This window comes from Triticum dicoccoides, chromosome 4B (assembly GCF_002162155.2).
Source record: "Triticum dicoccoides isolate Atlit2015 ecotype Zavitan chromosome 4B, WEW_v2.0, whole genome shotgun sequence".
Taxonomy (NCBI): Eukaryota; Viridiplantae; Streptophyta; class Magnoliopsida; order Poales; family Poaceae; genus Triticum; species Triticum dicoccoides.
The window spans coordinates 513,575,166-513,584,210 of NC_041387.1; positions in this window are offsets into that span (position 1 = coordinate 513,575,166).

Sequence of the window (9,045 nt, forward strand, 5' to 3'; positions counted from 1 at the left end):
ATATATATATATATATATATATATATATATATATATATATATATATATATATATATATATATATATATATATATATATATCCAATTGGATGTAAGTTAGCATGAAGTATTATTGTTGACATCACCCAAAGGTGAATACGTTGGGAGGCAACACTATAAGCCCCTATCTTTCTCAGTGTCCGATTGAAACTCCATAACCATTAGTATTGCGTGAGTGTTAGCAATTGTATAAGACTATATGAAAGTTGAGTATGTGGAGTTTGCTATTCCTGAAAATAAGATGAATTGCAATTGTTTGATGACTAAGAATGAAGTTTGCTAGTTTTCAAGAAAGTTTTTGGTCTATGCTTTAACATGTGAATAGCTTGTTACTTGATCTTGAGAAGTTTTATGAGATGAACTACTGTTATGACATATAATCATGCTAGAAAAGGTGCTTGAAATTATCATTGATCAAACTTGTGCACCTTCTAGCATTCACACTTCATAAATTCTTTCTTTTATCATTTACCTACTCGAGGACGAGCAGGAATTAAGCTTGGGGATGTTGATACGTCTCCAACGTATCTATAATTTATGAAGCATTCATGCTATTTTATTATCTGTTTTGAATGATTACGGGCTTTATTATACACTTTTATATTACTTTTGGGACTAACCTATTAACCGAAGGCCCAACCCATATTGCTGTTTTATTGCCTGTTTTAGTATTTCGAAGAAAAGGAATATCAAACGGAGTCCAAACAGAATGAAACCTTCGGAAAAGTTATTTTTGGAACAGAAGCAATCCCAGGAACTTGGCGTGCAAGCCAGGGGAGCATCAAGGAAGCCATGAGATAGGGGGCACGCCCACCCCCCTGGGCGTGCCCTACCCTCTCGTGGGCCCCTCGAGGCTCCCCCGACCGACTTCTTTCGCCTATATAAGCCTACGTGCCCTAAAAACATCGAGACTGAAGATAGATCGGGAGTTCCGCCGCCGCAAGCCTCTGTAGCCACCAAAAACCTTTTGGGCGGCCGTTCCGGCACCCTGCCGAAGGGGGAAACCATCACCGGTGGCCATCTTCATCATCCCGACGCTCTCCATGATGAGGAAGGAGTAGTTCACCCTCGGGGCTGAGGGTATGTACCAGTAGCTATGTGTTTGATCTCTCTCTCTCTCCCGTGTTCTCTCTATGGCATGATCTTGATGTATCGCGAGCTTTGCTATTATAGTTGGATCTTATGATGTTTCTCTCCCTCTACTCTCTTGTAATGGATTGAGTTTTCCCTTTCAAGTTATCTTGTCGGATTGAATCTTTAAGGATTTGAGAACACTTGATGTATGTCTTGCCGTGCTTATCTGTGGTGACAATGGGATTTCACGTGCCACTTGATGTATGTTTTGGTGACCAACTTGCAGGTTCCACCCATGAACCTATGCATAGGGGTTGGCACACGTTTTCGTCTTGACTCTCCGGTAGAAACTCTGGGGCACTCTTTGAAGTACTTTGTGTTGGTTGGATGAATCTGAGATTGTGTGATGCATATCGTATAATCATGCCCACGGATACTTGAGGTGACAATGGAGTATCTAGGTGACATTAGGGTTTTGGTTGATTTGTGTCTTAAGGTGTTATTCTAGTACGAACTCTTGAATAGATCGATCCGAAAGAATAACTTTGAGGTGGTTTCGTACCCTACCATAATCTCTTCGTTTGTTCTCCGCTATTAGTGGCTTTGGAGTGACTCTTTGTTGCATGTTGAGGGATTGTTATATGATCTATCTATGTTATTATTGTTGAGAGAACTTTCACTAGTGAAAGTATGAACCCTATGCCTTGTTTCCCACCATTGCAATACCGTTTACGCTCACTTTTATCATTAGTTACCTTGCTGTTTTTATATTTTCAGATTACAAATACCTATATCTACCATCCATATTGCACTTGTATCACCATCTCTTCGCCGAACTAGTGCACCTATACAATTTGCCATTGTATTGGGTGTGTTGGGGACACAAGAGACTCTTTGTTATTTGGTTGCAGGGTTGTTTGAGAGAGACCATCTTCATCCTACGCCTCCTACGGATTGATAAACCTTAGGTCATCCACTTGAGGGAAATTTGCTATTGTCCTACAAACCTGTGCACTTGCAGGCCCAACAACGTCTACAAGAATAAGGTTGTGTAGTAGACATCAAGCACCTACACAAACAAACAAGAACTCGCAACCAACGCAATAAAGGGGTTGTCAATCCCTTCACGACCACTTGCGAAAGTGAGATCTGATAGAGATAATATGATAAGATAAAGATATTTTTGGTATTTTATAATATAGATAGGAAAAGTAAAGATGCAAATAAAAAGTAGATAGAAAGCTTATATGATAAAAGATAGACCCGGGGGCCATAGGTTTCACTAGTGGCTTCTCTCAAGATAGCATATGTATTACGGTGGGTGAACAAATTACTGTCGAGCAATTGATATAGAAGCGAATAATTATGAGATTATCTTGGCATGATCATGTATATAGGCATCACGTCCATGACAAGTAGACCGACTCCTGCCTGCATCTACTACTATTACTCCACACATCGACCGCTATCCAGCATGCATCTAGAGTATTAAGTTCATAAAGAACAGAGTAACGCATTAAGAAAGATGACATGATGTAGAGGGATAAACTCATGCAATATGATATAAACCCCATCTTTTTATCCTCAATGGCAACAATACAATATGTGCCTTGCTGCCCCTGCTGTCACTGGGAAAGGACACCGCAAGATTGAACCCAAAGCTAAGCACTTCTCCCATTGCAAGAAAGATCAATCTAGTAGGCCAAACCAAACTGATAATTCGAAGAGACTTGCAAAGATAACTTAATCATACATAAAAGAGTTCAGAGGAGATTCAAATATTTCTCATAGATAAACTTGATCATAAACCCACAATTCATCGAATCTCGAGAAACACACCGCAAAAAGAGTTACATCGAATAGATCTCCAAGAAGATCAAGGAGAACATGGTATTGAGATTCAAAGAGAGAGAAGAAGCCATCTAGATAATAACTATGGACCCGAAGGTCTGTGGTAAATTACTCACAACTCATCGGAGAGGCCTTGGAGATGATGTAGAGGCCCTCCGTGATCGATTCCCCCTCCGACGGAACTCCGACGAAGGCTCCAAGATGGGATCTCATGGATAAAGAAGGTTACGGTGGTGGAATTAGGTTTCCGTGGTCGCTTCTGATGTTTTCGGGGTACATGGGTATATATAGGAGGAAGAAGTAGGTCGGTGCCCCCCCGAGGGGCCCACGAGATAGGGGGGCGCGCCCTCCACCCTTGTGCCGCATTGATTGTTTCTTGACTTCCACTCCAAGTCCTCTGGATCACGTTCGTTCCAAAAATCACTCTCCCGAAGGTTTCATTCCGTTTGGACTCCGTTTGATATTCCTTTTCTTCGAAACACTGAAATAGGCAAAAAAAACAGCAATACGGGCTGGGCCTCTGGTTAGTAGGTTAGTCCCAAAAATGATATAAATGTGTAAAGTAAAGCCCATAAACATCCAAAACAAGTAATATAATAGCATGGAACAATCAAAAATTATAGATACATTGGAGACATATCAGGGACACAAGAGACTCTTTGTTATTTGGTTGCAAGGTTGCTTGAGAGAGACCATCTTCATCCTACGCCTCCCACGGATTGATAAACCTTAGGTCATCCATTTGAGGGAAATTTGCTACTGTCCTACAAAACTCTGTGCTTGGAGGCCCAACATGAGTCTACAAGAACAAGTTGTGTAGTAGACATCAAGCTCTTTTCTGGCGTCGTTGTCGGGAAGGTGAGTGCTTGAAGGTACATATTTAGATCTTGCAAGTGAATCTTTTAGTTTATTGTTTTATCACTAGTTTGGTTTTATAGAAGAACACTACAAAAAATGGAATTGAGGTTGCCTTATATTATTCATGTTTATCATGTCTTTCTTGAAAATATTGGACTGGGAATTTGTGCTCAATTGGAGAAGAAGAGTTCAATAAAATGTTTGGCATAAAATCTTTGAATGATGAGCATGATTGCAACATTGTTAGTATGAATTCTTTGAATATCCATGATGCTAATGATATGCAAAGCTACAAGCTTGGGGATGCTACGTTTGATGAATATGATCTTTTTAGTCCCCCATGTTTTGATGAGAAAATTTATTATGATGTTTGCATGCCTCCTATTTATGATGATTATATGGATGAAAGTGGGTTTGGAAGAGTGTCAACTCTATGAATTAATGATCCCAGTATTTTAGAGGGTGTTGAATGTTATTGTAATAATTATGAAAGTGGATTTGGAGAGGTCATGACTTTATCTAATGATGATTCCACTATCTTGGAAGAGGTTTCAATTGATTTTGACAACAAAGTTGCTATCTATGATGATTATTGTGATGACATGTATGCTATAAATAATAATGAAAACCATGAAAATTGTCATCAAGATTTTAATTTGCAATTGAATTATGCCAATCAAGTGTCACGCGATAGTTATTTTGTTGAGTTTGCTCCCACTATTACGAATGAGAAAAAATTTTCTCATGTGGAGAGTAATAAAATTTCTAGAGTAATAAAATTTCTATGCTTGTGGATCATGAAAAGAATGCTTTTGTGATAGTTATATTGTTGAATTAATTCATGATGCGACTAAAAATTATTATGAGGGAGGAACATGTGCTTGTAGGAATTGCAATAATATCAAGTATCTTCTCTATGTGTTGAAAGTTTTGAAGTCATGCTTGTTTTGCCTTGCTATGCTAGTTGATTCTTGCTCCCATGAGTTGTTTGCTCACTAAATACCTATGCATAGGAAGTGGGTTTGGTTTAAATGTGCTACTCATATGCTTCATGATGCTATCTTTGTGTTTCAATTCTTTACTTCTATGTGAGCATCATTGAAATCATCATGCCTAGCTACAAAGGCATTAAAGAAAAGTGCTTGTTGGGAGACAACCCAATATTTACCCCTACTGTTTTTATGAGTTCAAAAGATTAAGCTACTGTACTAATCATGTTTTATAGCTTCTGTTTCAATAAAATGCCAAGTAGAGCCTTTGGGACAGTGTGGATGATAGTTGACCTGATTCTATGGAAAAACATATACTTTTTCGCCCAGTAGCAGAATTGTTTAAATTCACTGGATGTGATTTCAATTTGAATTTTTTACACATGATTGATATAAAAATTTCCTACGTTATCCTAATTGTTCAGAATTTTTAGAGTTGCAGAAGTATGGTCATTATTCAGATTATTACAGACTATTCTGTTTTTGACATATTCTGTTTTCAATGCATAGTTTGCTTGTTTTAGTGTTTCCATAGCTTATATTAAGTGATATAAATTGTGGAAATGATAAGGTACAATAGGCATTACATGGAAAAAATTATGAATCTAGTATTTTACAGTACCAAAGTGAATGATTTGCTCTTTATCATACTAACCAATCTCATGAAGTTCCGTTAATTTTGTGTGATTGAGGTTTTCAAGTTTTTGATGAGATATCGATATGAGGAGAATAAAGAGTGACAAGACCCTAATATTGGGGATGCCCAAGGCACCCCAAGGTAATATGCAAGGAATACCCAAGCAACTAAGCTTGGAGATGGCCCGGAAGGTATTCCCTCTTTCGTCTTCAACATTATCGGTAACCTTACTTAGAGCTATATTTTTATTCATCACATGATATGTATTTTGCTTGGAGCGTCATATTATTTTGTTGGGATTTAATTGATATTATTTATAATAATATTTTCCATCTTTTATTACAATAAAAATGTCAAGTATAGTCTTTACTATGCTTATTTTGCAAGTCTACATGTTGCTGCTTGGAAACAGAAAGTTTTCTATCATTGTCTAAATTCTTCAGAAAAGTCAGAACGTGTTAAAATCTTGAATTTTTACACAATAAGATACACCAAATTTTCTACAATGTTTTAATTTTCAAAGTTTTTAGAGTTAGAGAAGTATGAATCTTCTTGCATTCTTTACAGACTGTCCTGTTTAGACAGATTACTGTTATGATTGCATTGTTTGCATATGTTTGCTTGTTTAATTATTCTATTTGATGATAGGAGTATTAAACATGCAGAGGCATTTAGTATGCTATGTCAAATTATAACTTTAATGATTTTCTACGGTAGAGAATGATAAGATTTTGCATTGATTTATACTAACTTATCTCACGGGTTCTTGTTGAGTTTTGTGTGGATGAAGTTTTTAAGAATTAGGGAAACCGTGATTGAGAGGAATTAAGGAGACATGAGAGCTCAAGATTTGGGGGTGCCCAAGGCATCCCTAGTTAATATTTCAAGAAGTCTCAAGCATCTAAGCTTGGGGATGCCCGGTTGGCATCCCACCATTCGTCTTCAACAATGATCGGTTAGTTTTGGTTGAGCCTAAGTTCTTGCTTCTTCACATGATATGTGCTATCCTTGGAATGTCATTTTATTCTGTTTTGCTTGTTGTTTGAATAAAACACTTAAGATCTAATTTTTTTATGAGAGAGAGTCTTCACATAGCTACTTAATTATTTTGACTACTCATTGATCTTCACTTATATCTTTTTGGAGTAGTTTGTTATTTACTCTCGTGCTTCACTTATATCCTATGAGTAAATGGTTGAATGAATTGAATATCCACTGGTACGCGTTGGTGCTATACAAACGGTTTTAACCCCTTTCTGCGACGACATTTGGAACCGTCGTCAAGTGAGTGTGGGTGATAGGGGGGTCCTTCCCACACGACCCAGAAAACGTCGAGGATAGGGAGCCAAGATGCATATACAATACTCCTACTTGTTTGTGCTCGCATTGCCATCGCAGTCGGTATTATGTGGTGCTACGTTTACGATGCGCGGCCCATCACAAAGGGTTCACTATTATAGAACGTGTATGATAAACATACAATCACACACATTCGCTTTTCCCAAACCGTATGCGATAACCAATTAAGAAGATTAGCTAATCGTCGTACGAATGTCAGGCAGGATTACAAAACATAGGACCATCATAACATTGTCGTACACGACAACTATCACACACTCTATTCTGTGGTGCAACGTTTACGATGCATACTTCATAAAAAATAGTTCATGGTTGCGAATCGTGTATGATAAGGCAACTATCAAAAACATTTAGTTTGCCCGCACCATTTGTGATATTGTCTGACATTGCACACGCTTTGCAAATGGCAACTGTGTGCATGCTTGCACACGTTTCCTCTCTGTGAATCGTATCGGATTATGGTGTATATCGTGAATGTTTGTGTTTTACCAACCGTGTGTGCCGTAATGACCTGGAGAGCATAATTTCACTATAATTTAATTGCTGCTATTCAAATTGTACCAGATTTGAATTTGAATTTGAATATATGCTATAGCTTTATTCATATCCACCAGCTTCAAACAACCAATGCATTATTTGATTCATAGGTACATATGTTCAAGAATTACATAAGAACCAAATAAAGAATGATGAACCACAGTTGTATACTTGTACTATGAAAGACGGTAAAGAAAGAGGCGAAATACATTCTGGTTGCTGAACAAGGTGAAGCGGAATGCCCATATTGTGCCCTCCTCCATGCAAAAGGCACACACGACTATAGTCCAACCCCTTGTGATGGCCGACCGCCCATCCTTCACGGTCTTCATGAAAACATCTAGATAATCATCGTGTTCTGGTAGAAATACTTTAACCTTTGCATGCCCACCAATCATGTAGTTTGAGAGGTAATCTTGAGTAAACTGCTTTGGCAACCACTGCAAAGGAAAAAGATTCAAACATTGTCATCTAACACAACTCATTATGGGCAGTAAGAAGTTCTTACTTACCATCCTACAGTTCACTGTTGTCTTGGATAAAGTGTAAACAAATAGTTTAATTGCCATCTTTTGACCCATTTTACTAACAATCTTTATCAGCTTCCTCACGTGATGCTGGTTCATCGATATCTCATTGCCCCATACACAGAAAGGGTCGAAGCGCGAATCTTTACCAATGACATATGTACCTAAAAGCACCAAGTTAATATTAGAAGCTAAACATCAATTGCATAATGATGTAGTACAACACTCTTTTATAATATCTTATAACATCCAATATACTCACATATTAGATGAATTAACATCTTATATTATGGGCCGGAAGGAGTTTATTGCATTCTTACAAATTATTGGCTCATTAACTGCTGTTGTATCCATGGGTTAGAGTTAGTTTGGGCTAGTTCGGGCTCAAATAGCCCTAAGTATATCCAAATATGAGGGCTAGTTTGAGCTAGTTGCATGTAACCCACCCAACTATCCAACCCAAGAGGTGCTAAATAGAGCTAGTTCTCCTAGTGCATTTATTGTCAATCTAACCCTGTCATCCAAACACCTCTTTGGATGGAGTTAGTTCAGGGTTAGTCATGAGCTAGAAACTAACTCTAACCTCTAGCTAAGTTTAGTATCCAAACAGGGATGTGTTGTTGTTGTTGTTGCCGGTGCTCTTCTACGTATATATAGACATCATCAGAACATTAAGGTAACACTCTTCCTTGTTGCTATGTAGCCTACGATTGCATATTTAAACATTAAGTACAATGCATGTTGCTATGTAGCCTCAGATATATTACATATGGCCCTAGTTAACCTAACGATAAATGGGTTACAGATATATTCAGTTAAAAGTCCGATTCACCGATTAGTCCCTTATCATCCCCCGACCTATATGGTACCAGCTGATGATGTTATGTACCTAGGGTAGGGTCATGGACCTATCTAAGATACCATACCCAAGGACATCCTTAGACGAAGCTACCTTTCAGTCGACCAAGAGGGACTCCACTCGACCGGCTAGAAGACACTCGACGAACCTAAAGACACTCGACCATGAAGACTCACTCAACCACCAAGAGTTCAGGATCTACTCTGTATCCAAACAGTCTGTAATTAAGTAGTCTTAATGGTCATGATGACACTTTATGTAGGGCGTTACCAGTAACGCCCGGCCTTAATGTACTTTAACCCTCTGCTACGTGGGT